Raw genomic sequence first — 16,111 nt, forward strand, 5'->3', positions numbered from 1 at the left:
TGCCCTAGAAAATTATGTGATTCCCAACTCTCCTGTACATCATACCTTCACACTTCACAGTTCAGTAGATTTCCTAGTTCTATATTCTGAAATATCTTGCATTTAGCCAGTCATTTAATTCTATTAATTTTTTAAATGTGTGCAAGAACTTTTTGATGTCATTGTAGAGAAAATGGAGGCATTTTTGCTAAGTGAAGATGATAGTGTATAGCCTCTTCATGGAAAGCATCTAGAAAATATAGATGCAGCAAAGGCAATGGAATCTAGGGTAGTAGGAGCAAAGGTAGCATAATATATAGAGACATCATGGCAAAGGATCATAAGGTTGGTTCTGTGAATGTTGTAGCTGCTCAAGTAGCACAATTTGGTTCTATACTATTTAATATTTAATTGTCTAAGATTTTAGAAAAGTTATGTGTGCTTCTTATTAATGTCTATATTTTTTACTGTGGGTACTTCCTCCTTGATACCACTGTATAGGTGCCTATTTCAAGCATAAAAGGTACTGGCCCTAATGGACACATTATTAAGGCTGATATAGAGGATTATTTAGGTAAGAGTATGTTGGGTTTTGTATAGTTTGCATATTGGGATTGTATTCTAAACATGTTGAGATTGGCATGTATTTTTTAATCATTTCAAAATTTCTAGAGTTTCTAAATACAGTAAGGGTAGGAGGTTGTGTACAAGGAGGCAAGTGCAATCCAATGGTTTTGGCAGGCCAGTTAGGTTTTTAAGGCTATATGAAACTCCGACTATCAGGGGTTGTTCTTTTCTTCCCCCTCTCCATCTCTTGTCTCCCTTCTCCCATTCTCCCTCCTCCCCATCCCCCCTCCAAAACTATTACTATTATATGGACACCTCTGTCTGGCCCTACACTTCAAAGTTGAGTGCATTTGCCTTAGAGCTTGGCTTTACTTTTTCTTTTCCAACGAAGCAGTTATATGTTTCCTCAGGCACACTCATCAAGTGGACAAAAGGATTTGTAATTTTAGACACGGTTAGTTTTATCTCTCAATCCATGAAGTCTACAAAAAGATCTAGTTAACTTTGTTTTGACCTTCCTAATCTAGAAAGATGGAATGTTATATAGAGAAACTGATGGCTAGAAATTTTGACTTTTTTCTTTAAGATAGCCAATAGATATATATATATATAACACAATCTTACCCAAAAACATATATATATAACAACAAATATCTACTATGTAAACCTTAAATTGCCAATTTCATAATCCTTGGTTCCTTATGCCTTATGGGAGTCATTATGAGTCCACCAATGTGAGGAACTCGAGACTTCTTACTTCTAAAGTTTGTCCATTAGTGAAAGATCTCTTGTCATTTGGAATCATTGTGCTTAGTAGGCAAACCATGGATTGCCATTGATTGTCATTGATTTCAACTTGTTGAGTTCCCAATAAACATTAATCTCTTTCCTCACAATCTTTCCAACATAACCCTTGCATTGAATTTGAAACCAAAAAAACACCAATAGATCATATTAAGGATATCAAATGGAACTATGGATAATGTCATGATTCAATATTCAAATATCATCTCCGAATGGGACTACTATAGTGAAACCCTAGATAAATATTGCTATTTTGATAGCATCTAGATTTAAACATGTGAACAACTTTTACCATCCATAAGCTATGAATGCATACTATCATGGAGAGTGCATTTAAATAATGTCATTATGAAATGGCCCAAAAGAGTGCCCTACATATGTTGACAGAATATGATATATCTATTTCCTAATCAACCTGAAAGATGAACATTAAAAAAACCATTCCATATGGCTACCATATCCATTTTTTATAGTCAGAATCTAGCCTCCCATTTTTTATACAGTTAAACTTCAAATCAATATAAGGGCACTAGACAACCTCATAAAGAGGATAAGAATCATCATCCACCCATAATCCCCTAAACAAGTTACATTCTCTTGCAGCCTTCACTTCATTCTCCATGGCCAATTAACCATTACCAAATGTTCACTGATACTGCTCAAAATCCTTGGTAACTGTGTCATTGCTATGGCAAAGGAGGTAGAACAAAATCACAAGAAACACATAATGTTCAAAATAAATAGAATAATTCAATTTAGTGTGAAATATACATGAACTCAAGTTTATTCTAACAAGAATTGTATTCCCATTTCCCTCTTGAAAAATTAAAGAAAGAGCAATCATGAAACCAAGAAATTAAATTAAGACAATTCAAGGATTTTATTGATTACTTAGAAATCATTAGACTCATTCCCCTGAACAAGTTACATTTCATTGTAGCCTTCACTTCATTCTCTAGCACCAATGAACCATTACTAGATGTTTGTTAATAATGCTTGATATCCTTTGTGGCAGCACCATTATTGTGGCAAAGTGGGTAGAGCAAAAGCACAACAAACACATAATGTTCACTATAAACTGAATAATTGGATTCACATGATATCTTAGCTTTTACAAGCATTTTTCAAAACTTATGAGTATTATAACCACAATTATTTGTACAAAAATAAACAAATTCATTGGGTATTTCCATCTTAGATTTACCAACATTGAGTACATATCCATAATGGAGGTATTTTTAAAAATACACACAACCACTTTCAAGATACACAATCAACATCAAACTTCAACCAAGTAAATAATCAATTTCAATAATACTAAATGAGATTCATCAATCTAATACTGACTACTGAATTGAATAGAGTAGAATGGGTTTTAACTGCTTAAAAAAATTCAACCAACATAATAGAAGATGCATAAAAAAACTATAATATAAGATGAATTTGAACCATTAAGATAGAAATATTAAATAGTTGTATATTTGAAAATTTAATAGTTTATAAACAAAATACAGTTGATGTATGAGCTTTGGAACTTCCTAGAGGCCTATAAGGCCAAGCCATGCAAATCTTTGTAATAAGGCCATGTAAAGGCAATGTTTAGTAGTAGAGCCAACAATGCACTCAATTGGCCTATTGAATCTAATTGATCAAAGATTGGTCAAAGAGGTCAACTTGTTCAAATTAGGCATCTAGATAGTTTTGGATAGGTTTTTCCTCACCATACTACACATATTTGTAAGGCTTCAATGGTCATTTGATATAAAAGAGTCAAAGTTGTTCAAACATTGAAAAAGTTGTCAATAACAACTTTGTAATTTTTACACTAACAATTAGTTTATTTACAACCAACATCCAAGTCCAACATTGATTAGAATAGTTTGAAACTATCTTAAAACTCTTGGAGAATTAAAAATAACTCCTATTGTTTGGGACTAAAAACATTGGTGATTGAGTAAAAGTTTGAATAAGAACAAGATTATTTTTATGTCATTTTTCTGCAAACTTTTAATAAAAGTCACGTGGATCTTCTATTGATCATTTGATTTCTTTACAAAAATTGGAGAAGGTAGATTGGTGAATCATCTTCCTAACAAGTCAAAGTATCAGGTCCTGATGTGATCTAAGAAGAGAGATCCATCCATTCTTTCCAAAATCCACTTTCAGACCCTCACTTTTAAAGGTTTTAATACAAATACTTTAAAATCTTTGTATTCAACTGTCCCAAATTTTTAGTTTTTAAGTATTTTTTTAGTAGTTTCAATAAAATTTACTATTATTTTTGTTTCATATTGATTAGATTTGTGTGCAAGGAAAAATGCTAAGCCCTAGCATGAGAATTTGAAGAAAAATTTGATTGTGACATAGTCTTTTCAAGGTTTCTGGCCATAACAGATTGAATGAAGCATTTGAGTAATGGTTTTTATCAAGGAAGAATTGCAGGATGTTTGTATAAAAATTGGACAAGAGATCACACCTAAAACTATGCATTGAATTTCTTCAACTAAATATTGCTAAGGTTACACAGTGAAAGACATAGTGGTATGTATCTTAATTGAATAGTCCAATGCTAGTATCCAAGATTGGCAAGTCTATTTTTTTTACCTTGTTCAATATCTGAAACAACTTGTGATTGTCCAAGGTCTACTTTGGTCAAATCTTATACTGATTATTTTCATTGAAGAGGAGTTGTGAATTTTCTTGATACTAAATATTAAGTCCTTGAGTGACCACATTTTTTTTTAATACCATCTCCCCAATCTAAAAGTACTGTCCACACACTTCTTGTTCACTAATTTTTCACTGTCAACAATCAGACTAGAATTACATGTTAATGTAAGTTCATTGTGAATTTGTGTTCTAGTTAGTTCATAAGGTTAAATATCCTCCCATCACTCCACATTTAAATATTGTTATTCAAGGGGTTGTCAAGTCTTGTGGAGCCAAGGGCATCCTATTCTCTGCCATAGTTAGGACTATCCACATCTTAGGCATTCTTTTTCTCAATTTTCTGGCCTCATAGGGGTGAGAAAAATAGACCTTGTAGAAGTGAGATGTGTAGGGTACCTTGACATGACGAATAGGGTCACCCAAGGGCTAGGCATGTTGAGTAAGCAATTTAAAGGGGATTTGTGAGTTATAGTGAAGAGTTTAGTAATTGAGAAGGAATGTTTCTATGATTGAAAGCATATTTCAAGACCATTCCTAGGGCACTAGCATTCACATTCATAGGGTACCAACATCTACATCAGAATCACAAGCTCAAACCATGTCAAGGACCATTGTTATTAGATAGCGTTAGTCAAACACTACAGATTGTACATGTATGTGCATGTATGTTTTACATACACTCACATACATATATAATCTTATTCTAATTATATATATCTTAAATCTAATCAAACACTTCATATCAAACTAAGATGAAACCTATACATATATATTTACATTCGATACCAAAAATATGATGGTCTTGATCGATCTAATATGTCTCTTTATGAATAATATATCAGTCACAAATTAGTTAGTACTAACTAATCTGATCCTATAGAAGATCATATTAATTAGTTAATATTAACTAATCAAATTGGAAACTCATGACAATTGATATTGAAGGATCTGACCTATCTTGGAATGCATCCATTGGAATATATATATGTGTGTGTGTGTGTGTGTGTGTTTGTGCACTGATGATTGTTGTATTGACATTGAAATTAATAAATTCTCAATACCTTCAACAATAGATCAGCGTTATCATATTTCTCATAATCATTATATACCATCTAACTTATAGCTTGTCTATATTATAGTCTTAGTCTTTAGAGATTAATATATATTGCAGATTGAGATTCAAAGATTAATTTATATTGTAGATTGAGATAGACCAAGAGTGATTCTATTCATAGCTTCATTGCTAATCACAAGATAAATAGCCAAAAGAGAAATGATTCTTAAATGTCAATGTATCAATGATCATATTTTTAGAGGTTTGTATCAGAATGATATTTATATTTTAAAAGGCAATACACATTTAATCTCATAGTAACGAATCAAATGAAGTCCCTGCAATAAAATTACTTGCTTAATAAACTACCATGCTCCTTTTTGTAGGATGTGAGTTGATTATTCTCTTTTACCTTGTTAAAGCTCATACAAAACCTTAGTAGGTTTTTATCTACCTATTGAATGATCTCCTTCACTGACACTCAATCATAGTGCTTGCCACTATTGTACATCAATGCATCATATTACAAAAGTCTGTCACTTATTTTTCTATATTGTTTCATGGTATTAAAAGCATAATGACTACTCCTTACAAATTTCATGCACTAGTGCTGATTATATGGTCACCATTATCATCAGTTGATAATCTTTTCCACCTTTATGACTATTTGGCCCTATAGGTCAAGATTGTGTTGAGATGGTTGTCATGTAATGATCCTCTCTACCTCTGATTATTTGGCATGTAGGTGATCCTCATTTTGAGATATGACTATCATAAACATTAATTTTGTGTTTCCCTCCAAATTGTTGAAGACTCCAGCCAAATACAAAGACCTCTTTAAAATGTATCCAGTCTCTTCACATTTTCATATTGGCAAGTGTGGCTATACTTGGAAAAAAAAATTGAAATAATTGTTAAGAATTAATATAATATGCATTGATCTGATATTATTATGCATCAAGTTTGGAGACAATGCTTTTGGATTGGACCTTCCTTCTCAACTTGGTATACATTGAAGTTGATATATGCGGTTCCATAGCACATTTGTACTATTAGCATGGTTTTTTAGAATAACCATAAAAATCTTACATAGGAGTCCATACAGTTGGTATGTATATATCATATGCAAAGAAACATATTTTACCTTTCAGATTGAATACAATGTTACAGCAGTTATGTTCAGGATGTAATTGACTGATTTATTTGCAATATGAGCTATTTTATAAGGTCACTATTGTGTTCATATTAGAATCTTAGTTTATTTTCATTTGCATTATGCAAATGTATTAAAATGCATGTGTGAATTGAGACATAATTTGACTCTTAAATTATCTTTCTCTTGTAATGGAGTCAGTGGCATTTGATCTTCATATATTTTTGATACTAAGGATAGTTCTGATATTCAACATTATGACTCTACATTATTTGAATCTTACATTGATAGAAGGAATAGGCAGGTAATGTGTTAATATTCTAGAGTTATTTTAGAGGTAACTAATACAATATATAACTTAAAAGACATACTAACTTGGTGGCCTCTCATTTTACTTGAAGGTAGTGTCACTAAAAGCCATATGTCATTTTATTCTTGGTATCTCATTTTACTTGAATGTAGTGTCTCTAAAATGCCTAATGGTTGATTTGAATTTCTATGAAAATTCACTTTCTACAAAACACTTATTTGGTGGTATTATATGGTGCCTGATGGTATGAAATTTATTGGTTGTCCAAAGTTAATTTCTAGTTTGCTCTTATTGCAGAGCCATATGGAACGAGCTTCTCAATATGAAACATTCTTCAATATTTTAGCTTTAACAAGTGTCCTGGTAAGTTGGAAATTAAAACTCAAATATGAATATAGAAATTGAAAGTAATAGAACTCTTAAGTACCATAGCTTTTAGGATTTTCTCCACATACCAAAACTTGTATGCATTAACTAGATATTCTTTATCACGTTGTTTTCTTATGAACTTAAATGGGGCGCTCGGTGGTAAATCCTTCTATTTGCTTATGTATTGAGAAGGCCAAGGACCAATCAACAAAGAAGTCATAGAAAATGACCTACATCAACAAGCCTGGAGATAAAGAAAATTGAGAATAATGTGTTATTATTCACGTTGTTAATCCCCAATATAATTGTTCCTTGTTATGTAAGCCACACTTTTTATATATTGTCTATGTATTTCAAAATGTGGGCACTACTTTCAAAATAGCTATATGGGATTAAATGATTGCTTTATAAGTTGTGTCAACTATGGTGAAATTTTTCCCATGTTATATATATGATGATGATGATGGTGTTGATGATTCTTCAATTGCTTTTTGAACTATGTTGCAAATCCTCCCACCATATGTAGTAAATGTGCCTTCATTTGAATTCTCATTGTTCGATTGTGAGTAGGCTTATCATGTAATGGAAAGGCATTATCCATGGTTTCTTTAATTCTCTCTCTCAAGTGAAAATAATTTCATCAATTTTAAATTTTTTGAATGGGTGTTCCACCATTTTGGGTAGGTGAGAGGCATCTGAAGTCTACAAATAGATTTCATTATGTTAAAGTAGCTCTTTTTTTTTAAAGATATATTTATGGATGTGCCAACTCATGTCTAGTATTTTTTTAACTTTTATTTTTTAGAAACCCAAAAAGGAATTTTTGATGTTCTTCTACGAGGCCACATTGATTTTGATTCAGAACCTTGGCCTTCAATTTCTGAGAGTGCCAAGGATCTTATCAGGAAAATGTTTACTAAAGACCTAGTTGAGTGCATCCATGCACACAAAGTTCTATGTGAGATATTATTCTACAACTCTTTATTGTATTTGCATTTGTTAGTAGATCTTACTTTCCTTGAAAGATATAGCAAATTAGCAGTGAACTTAGATACCTTCGAGAGTAATTGTCAAGAAAAATAGGAAAGAACTTCTAAGAAAGACTAAAGATTGTATTTAGAAAGAGTTTGGAAACATTTCAAAATCTTTTTAGAAACTTCATGTGGACATACCATTTTTTTCCCCTTCTATAGAAAAATTCTGAGTATAATAAACAATCCAAGTTTATAATTATTATAGATCACCCTTGGATATGTGAAGATGGTGTTGCTCTAGATAAAGTTTTGGATCTAGCTATGTTGTCCCAACTAAAACAATTCTCTGCAATGAATAAATTGAAGAAGATGGCTCTTATGGTAAGCAGACTAGTTTTCCTATTCACACTATTAAGTAATTGCAGACAGGAGTTTAACAATTTTATTAGATGCATTCAAGTCAATTATCATTTATCCTTGAGTACTTTTTTCTCTAAGGTAAGGATGATAGAATTTTTGTTGTAGTTTCATAGAGTTCCAAATTTTTCTTTTTGAATGGGTGTTGCCCTTAGGAACTCTATCTCTCTTTGACCAGATTTTCTTTAAATAATTCAAAAATATCCCCTCTACCTCCTTTGACTCAAATTATATCTCTATTTCACCAAGGGGAATGATCTTATATTGAATATAAATGGGAATGATGCTTTGCGACAATGTGTTGGGACATCTTTGGGCTCTTCATATATATTTCCTCACAGTTACAATGGTTTGTTTGAAATGTTGCATTATGATCAACAACTCTTGATACAATGCTAATGCATGCTCACCTTATAGCCAAGTTGTGTTGTGGTGGATCATAAGCAACACACACTCTTATGCTTGGGTCACATGCTTGTGGCATTTAGTTGATGACACTAAAGTGAGTTTTGGTCTTAAAGAGGGATTCCAAAATGCTAATGAGTCAATCATTGCATTTGATGCAAATGATCTATGGATTTGTTTTGTAGGAATGATTTCGTTTCTAACCATAAGGCTTATTGAGTGGAATGCCATACTATGTAATGTGTTACTATCACAGATGGGCTCGATTCCATGGTTGAACTTGCATTAGTTGTTGATTTGAATATCTATCTTGTTTGTAGTCAATTAAGAGAATATGGTTGAAGGTGCAATACCTTGCAATTTCTATGTAGTTGACAACATATTGTACTTTTTGATGTTGTTTGTTAATCATATTATTGACAAGGATTTTCTGGGGAAAATTATTGTCTAAGCACTTGGTGTGCAAGATGTGATACATTTGTGATTTTATCCAAGCCACATCTTGACTTAAAGTTATATGTACATATTTTGTTTGGGTATAATTAATTAAACAACTAGTAACAATTGTTTTAAGACTTGTAATCAATCACAATTTTCTCATTCATCTAGATTTTCAAATCAAAATTTGTCAAAAGTTAGCATTTGTTTGGGTAGACAGTTGTGATTGAATTAGTGAGCAAACTGAAGGCTAAAACTGAATTGCTTTACATTGTGACTCCTATGTTTTATGTTTTGGGAGTTTGATCTAACTCTAGAGTAGCTACCAAATCATCTTAAGGCAGTTTTTAATATTTTTAGTGATGTGTCCAACCCCTAGAGGCTTGTTTCCAAGTAACAAGGGCCTACAAATTGATTTAGGAGTTTTGTGATTTGGTTCAGAAGGGCTATGATCAAGATTGGAAGCCCTAGGTTTGAAGTTTGAAGGTGTCATTGGAAAACAAATACAATTCTAGGAGTTGTGAACATTGACTAAGGTTGCAATTAGATATTAATGCCAACTATGGATGCTAGAGTGAGCAGGTGAAGGCATGTTGTAGTTGCACATTGAGTCTAAGCAAAATTATTGCACTTATATTTCCATACCACCAAATCAAATAGATTGTGATCTTTTCTTAATCTTTATAATAAGATTGGACAATTCAGCATTTGTAGAGATAATTAAGTGATTATAGTTATTTGTGAAATTCCATGCAGTAAATATTACTTGCCAAATGTTTGTATATTTACTCTTCATTGTAGATAGACATTTGATTTTCCTAGAATGTATGATAAGTGTTTGACAGTATGTCAACTCATTATGAAACTCATTTCAATCACTCATATGTATGAGAATGTTGTAAAAAAAGTAGCATTTTATCTCTACTACATTGTCAATCAATTTTGCATCATTAGAACTATTCCAAAACACCATTTGCAGCATATGAATTCGAAACAATGCAAGCTAGAACAAAGAACAACAAGTACTTATTGGTCATAGTTAAACTAAAAGCTAGGTGAACAATTAATTATATTGTTCTTCATCAGGAGAATTCGAACCAGAAATTGTTTCAGTAGAAACATATACCATAAGACTACTAGCTTCATAGTTATGTGTCCTTTTTTTATGTTTTTACATGTTACATCAATGCTACAAGTCATGCCTAGACCAACACTAAGTTCTTATTCAACTTTTATCATGACAACCTGATGCCCTGAATAAAAAAAGAGGCCAAGATTTACCAAGACCACTACCAAGAAAGTATGTGTATTAGTTAAGGGGCTACCACAACAGTACATGGTAATGTCTAAAGAAGCCCAATGGAAATATGTATGTTTTCATTTAGACTTAGTAGTAAAACTAGTACAAATATCTTAAATACATCTATCTAAAATTTGATGAGACTTATCATCTCAATTTGTTTTATTTTACTTTAGAACTGTTCAATTTTATTTGTATACATAGTGTCATAGACACACTTGTATTCAATTTTAATTTCATTTTTGACAAAGCCACCATCATTATTTATGTAGCTTCTTTGTTTTATTTTTACATTGAAAACTATGGTAAATATTATACACTTACATGTTAGTGTTCGTAATGGTTCTGCAAGGTCTTTTGACCTGTAAGTTATGTTTCTTACATAATCCATTATTGAGTTTTTCCCTCCAAACATTAAGTTTTTGTAATATTTGCTTTGAAACTTTTTTAATATCGGATCTTCTTGTTTTCAGGTACTCACTAAAAAGATGACAGAGCTGCTAGATTTTGATAAGGATCTTGTTTGCATTGATGTTGCCTCAAAGGTACTGTCAATTGAATTATTGGCCCCTCATTATGAATTATGAGAATTATTGTCATGTTTATATTAATTTACAATTTTTTTTCAAAATAATGTGATATATGACAAATCCAACTAAAGACCTTGGCAGAAGAGATGCAAGTTGTGTGCAAGGGCCTTGAAAAACTTGAGCAAGAACTAACTATTTCAGATAATGATGGAGTTGTGTCAACATGATTTCATAAGGTACAAAATCAAATAGATCAACTTCAAGTTGTGCTCACTGTGTCATATCATCATTAAGTTTGGGATTCCTTCACTAAATTATCTCAGCATTCTTCCTCTACTATTTTCTCTATTGAAATAGTGTGTCTATGGGGTTGATTTATTGATGAAGGTTTTATGTTTTATGATGATTAAGGATGTATTGTTGTATGATCTCCTTGTTGGATGCAATATCATAGATATAAGTTGTATTGGACGTCTAATTAGATGCTTCTCATATTGATGTTCTCTACTGTGTCTACTCTAACAAATGTGTATCACTAATAATTGTTGATATAACAAATACATCATTGTCTCCTTGAATGAGTCTTGATTTCTAGTTAATTTGGATTTTCTCTGTTCCTATTTGATGTTATTGCTGAGTATATATGTATTTATTTCTATAGATGCTGACAAATGATAAAAGTTGTGTCAAGTCTGATGTGGCCTCCATCTTTCCAATCTTATTATTTTGACTAGTAGCAAAGACATTGTTCTTCATTTTTTGTCATGCTTTGCTTGAATTGAATTTAAGGGTGGTTTGGAGACAGTGCTGGAACTTGGAGGCAGTATTGGGGCTATTATTCAAGATTGTCATTAATTGTTCTATCAGAGGCTAACTATTTACCATTGGTGGATGTTATCTAGATCAAACAAATATTAGCTATATAAACCTTATATCTAGACTACTTCAGATAGTGGAGATAAATTTATATAAATAATTATATCTGTTATGTCAATTTCGGTAATATCAATAATGCTCTTAGAATAACAGAATCAAATTTAGGATGGCAAGAAGTTTGATTTTTTTTTATTCATCTCTTTATGCATAAATGTCCATTTGTTCCATGCTATATCAAGCAATTTTTTCTTATCCAAGATAGATAATGGAATGGATGCTTTACAATCAGAGGACACCTTTGAGAAGAAAAATTATCCTGCTCCATCTTTATCTTTGCAAAGATTTAAAAGGTTGCAAATTAAATGGCTTGGATAAGAAATAATTTCTTAATATAGCATTAAAAATAAATTCGACCAAACATTGGTGAAAATTTTGACCAATTCTTGATAATTTTCTACCAAGAAATGGTCAAAATTTCCACCAATTATTTTAAAAAATTGACCAAACATTGGTGGAAAATTTGACCAATTCTTGATAGTTTTCTACCAAGACATAGTCAAAATTTTTGCCAATTATTAAAAAAATTCGACCAAACTTGGGTGGAAATTTTGAGCAATTCTTGATAGTTTTCTACCAAGAATTGGTCGAAATTTCAACCAATTCTTTAAAAAAATTGACCAAACATTGGTGGCAATTTTGACCAACAATGACAAATCAAAGCTAGCAAAAACTAAAATTTTTTGATGAATGTATTGGTCAAAATTTTGACCAATTGTAGGTTCATCAAAATTTTGACAAGAAAAATTACCACGAACTGCTTGATCAAAATCTCAACCAACTTGCATCAAAATTTTGACCAAAATTCGTCAAAAACTGAGTTCAAATTTACTAGTTCGATAGTATGATAGAATTTATAATATTGGTACGATACTCATCTAGTACTTTATGATAATATCCAATGTACTAGTATAATACTTGTTTAGTATTGTATGATAATATAAAAAGTACCAACTTGATACTTGTCCAATAGAGTATGATAATCTACAAAGAAGCAGTACAATACAAGGATAGCATCATATAGAACTAGCAAATAGTCACCCAAAAATATTCACAAGGCCAATCTGCCAATTCAAAAGGTAAAGTAGGGTTAGAACCTCTACATCAAGGAGTACCAAAACCACCAAAGTCAAGGAATTATCCCTCAAAAGAATAAAAGAGATCAAATAACCCTTTCATACTAGAATGCCAAAATAATAACATCTATCCATCTAAATCATAGTATCATAAGTAAAACATGAGCAAAAGAAGAATTGTAGTGAAAAGGAATGAGGAACCATAATATACTATCTCAAAGCATGATATCAAAAGAACATAAATCACAAGGAAACCTACCCTGGAAACCATGGAGAATACTAAGCTCTAGGATTAACAAGAAGAAGGCCAACTCTGTACGCTAGTCCCTAGTAGTATTTTTAGGTACCTACACCTCCAAACCATTTGGAACCCATAGGCCAACTTGTTAGGGTTTGACAAATCTAGGACAATATAAGAATAAATAGTTATATGCAAAAATAATAGAAGAAAACACAAAGAATGCAGATTTACAATGGTTCACCCAAAACTTAAGCTACATCTACCTACACAGCCTTCAACCTTTCTATTATCTAGAAAAAAGCATTTACCAACATTATAATGCATTAGACATCTTAGCCACTTATAACAGCATTTTAGGGCAACCTCTAAAATCAACCATTTTAGGGTTTTTACAATGTTGCCAATTTTTAACCCCCACTACATGATTAGTTGCCACAATATCAACATAACTCCCTCCATGATTAGAGAGATAGTGATCTAACTCCAAACAAAAAGTACAATAATCCAAGGCTAACATTCACACCAAGAAGAGCAAAGGACTAAAATTGAGATCATGAGACAATGCAATACAATGGGTCTCGATTAGACACTCTATGGGATAACTATGCAGGGACTCTAATGGAGTGCAAGTTGCTTAGAATCAAGAATCCAAAGTTATAAATGGTGTAGAAAAAAACTCCCTTAGGTGTATTAGGAGGTCATCACACTGTGTCCTTGCACCATCTTCCATAAAAGAGTGGTTACCATCTAGACAAACCATCCTTGCACCAGCTCCATCAGGATGTATCGCTTCCATCTAGAAGCATAAATTGCATATCAAAAATACATTTTAAGGTCATTAATATTTATTATCACTTGTTAGAACCACTTCACATTACCTTTTTGACCACTTTTGAGATGGGGTACATGAGATAAGCCACTACACACATCTACCCTACATACCCATGCTCATCGCATGATGAGTTCCCAAACACAATGTGAGTTCCCTACTTAACCCCCAAATAAATTATCCCTCACCTAGCCTATATCTAGGAGCATGGATCTTGTAATATCTGACATGCATGCATGCTCATGTGTGGGCACAACCATCCACACTAAAATCAAAGCTAAACAAGGGTTGAATGAGGAAACAAGAAACACCAAGTGTTAAAAAACACTCAACTAAGCATATTGTTAGGAGTATGGATTTAGAACAAATTCCAATGCAAACAAAGTAAAACCATTATTAGATTAGAAAATTTGGCATTCATTCTAAATCCTTGACCGAAATCAATGCCAAGAAAGTTGAGTGGTACACAAAATGAGGTGATGTAAAATTGCTCAAAAAAGAAGGTTGTAAAAAATTGACAAAATTAAAACCTTTTTCCCAAATAGGGGTAAAACTTCCAAAAATCCAATAAAAACTAAATTATAAGTTTGTAGGAAAATTGGCTAGCATAATAGTACTCAGTTCTAATTTAAAACACACAAAAATCCCTAATTACTCATTTCCGCCCAACTAGGCCAAATTAAATTATGAAAATAAAGGGGGACACTAGTTATAATCCTCCAACTATAAATCAATAAAAAATAGAAACAAAAATGATCCAAAAATATTAAAACAAAAAGGCCCTACTATTGGTATCTCTAACTATTATTGTCTATTAGTGTCAAACACTTAGTCATATACTATGAAAATTCAAACAGTTATCACTGCGACCAAGCTACTTTGTATAGGTCGAGTCATGAAATAGAGTTATATATAAACATGTATATATTGAGCTCTATAGGAATTGAGAAAGTTTTTGGTCACTGATTATGTTCAATTTAAGACAATTCTAATGTATACCAAGAAGTTTGAGCATATTAATGTCAAGTTACATAGAAGCTATCGAGCATAGTAATGATCGAGCGTCAACAAAAGACAGTAAGTATCAAATATCAGAGATAGTAAGTGTTGAGAAATGGAGATTTAACATTGAATTCAAGAATTATACAAAAATTGAGGTGAACTTGATGCAGGAGCATCCTGGGTTGCACTTCTATCCTGCATGTTTTCAGTTTTTATCTTTTTGCTGAAACTAGGTTTTGCTGAAATTGCATTTTCTAGTTTCTGGGTGCCTATTATGAGCTATGTAACTAATTTTCCATAATGAGTTAGAGGCTGCACACTTTAGGATTGAAGAGGGCCTAGATTAATATCTAATATCTAGAGCACAAGTTCTAAATCCTCATGAATTATGAGATATGGCAATTCTCCCAGAGTATCAATTTCTGGCAGTTTTGCGTGATAGTTTTATGTGCTTGACTTCTAGAGTGGATCTACACTTTTCCTTGATGAATCAGCCTTTGTGCCTTTAAGGGTTTGTAGAGGAACTAGAATACTACCTACAATTTGAAGCATGAGTTCTAATTCAATCAAATCTAGGAGATATCATGATTTTTCTTGGACATCAATTTTAGAAACTTTAATTGTTGTTGTTTGCCAACTTGTGGCTTTTCTTGTATTTAATGTTAGGTTTATTTTCATTTAATAATTTTTGAGAGCCAAATTGTGGCTTCTCTATGTTCTAGAATGATTTATAAGTCATTTTGGCTAGTATAAATAGAGTGTTTAGGTTTAGAGCTAGGCAGATGAGGATAGTTTTAAAAAGGATTGCAAAGCAAATTCGAAAAGTGTGAATTTGCAGCTAGATCTTGGATTTGAATGTAATTGTATCTGGTCATAACCTAGAAGGCCTATAGCTAGGCATGTATGATGATATTTTCATGAATCAATAAATAATATTGTTCTCTCTCTCTCTCTCTCTCTCTCTCTCTCTCTCTCTCTCTCTCTCTCTCTCTCTCTCTCTCTCTCTCTCTCTCTAATTTTTTTCTCTTTTATGTTTGCTTTTGTTGTGTTAAATCTTGCA

The sequence above is a fragment of the Cupressus sempervirens genome, chromosome 10 (genome assembly GCF_028749045.1).
Source record: "Cupressus sempervirens isolate cs-2001-9-10 chromosome 10, ASM2874904v1, whole genome shotgun sequence".
Taxonomy (NCBI): domain Eukaryota; kingdom Viridiplantae; phylum Streptophyta; class Pinopsida; order Cupressales; family Cupressaceae; genus Cupressus; species Cupressus sempervirens.